The sequence below is a fragment of the Nannospalax galili genome, unplaced genomic scaffold (genome assembly GCF_000622305.1).
Source record: "Nannospalax galili isolate Female #2095 unplaced genomic scaffold, S.galili_v1.0 scaffold61, whole genome shotgun sequence".
NCBI lineage: Eukaryota > Metazoa > Chordata > Mammalia > Rodentia > Spalacidae > Nannospalax > Nannospalax galili.
This window is the reverse complement of record NW_008345335.1, coordinates 821,938-823,247: the sequence shown is the minus strand read 5'-3', so window position 1 is coordinate 823,247 and position 1,310 is coordinate 821,938.

Genomic DNA, 1,310 nt, shown 5'->3' with positions numbered 1-1,310 from the left:
ATTTATTTATTTATTTATTTATTTATTTATTTATTTATTTTTATGTGTATGAACGTATTGCCTGCATGTGTGTAAGTGCAGCAGTGTCATGCAATGCTAGTGGTGGTCAGAAGAAGGCATTCGATTCCCCTGGAACTGGAGCTAGAGATGACTGTTTGCCACCATGTGGTTCCTGGGAATTGAACCTGGGTCCTCTGTAAGAGTAGTCAGTGCTCTTAACTGCTGAGCCACCTCTCCAGCTCCGATTTTTATTTTATGTGTATGAGTGTTATGCCTGTACATGTGTAAGTGTGCCCTTGTTGTGCAGTACCCAAAGAGGGCAGAAGAGGGCGTCTGATCCCCTGGAACTGGAGGTATGCACAGTTAGCCACCATGTGGGTGCTGGGATTTGAACCCAGGTCTTCTGCAAGAACAGCCTGTGCTCTTAACTTCTGAGCCTTCTCTCCAGCCTGAATAGTCAGTATTTTATTATGCACATGGACACCATGTCAGAGTTATCAGTTCTACACAGGGAGTTCCAGGCCAGCTGTGGCTATGGGGAGACCCTGTCAGAAAAAAATGAATCAAAACAGGGGCTGGAGAGGTGTCTTAATGATTAAGAGCACTGGCTCTTCTTGCAGAAGACCAAGGTTCGATGCCCAGCACCCACATAGCAGCTAACAACTGTCCATAACTCCAGTTCCAGGGGAATCCAGTGCCATCTTCTGGCCTCTGCAGGCATTGCACTAAATTACATACATGCAGGCAATGCACTCATACACACAACTAAAAAATAATAAATAATGGTCGGGTGTGGTGGCACATACCTTTAATCCCAGTACTTGGGAGTCAGGGCAGGTAGATAGATCTTCGTGAGTTTGAGGCCAGCCTGGTCTACATAGTGAGTTCCAGAACATCTGGGGCTACAGGGAGACCCTGTCTCAAAAATACAATAACAACAACAACAACAACAACAATAATAATAATAAATAATATATTACAAAAACAAAACAACAAAAAAGAGAAACACCTTAAAGGAGTAAAGAGTTTTTTCTTGGCTCAGTTTGTGGGACTGTATAGTCCATCATGGTGGGGAAGTCATAGTGCAGGATCATGAGGTGGCTTCCACAGTCAAGAAGCAGAGAGAAATGAATGTTGGAACTCTTCAGGCTTTCTCTTCATCCCCTACTTTTAATTCAGTCTAAGGCACTGGCCCATGGGATGGTGCCTCTAACATTTAAGGTACATCTATGTTCCTTCCTCATTTAATCCTTTCTGAAATTCACCCCTTCACAGACAAACCCAGAAGTGTGTCTCCTAGGTGATTCTAA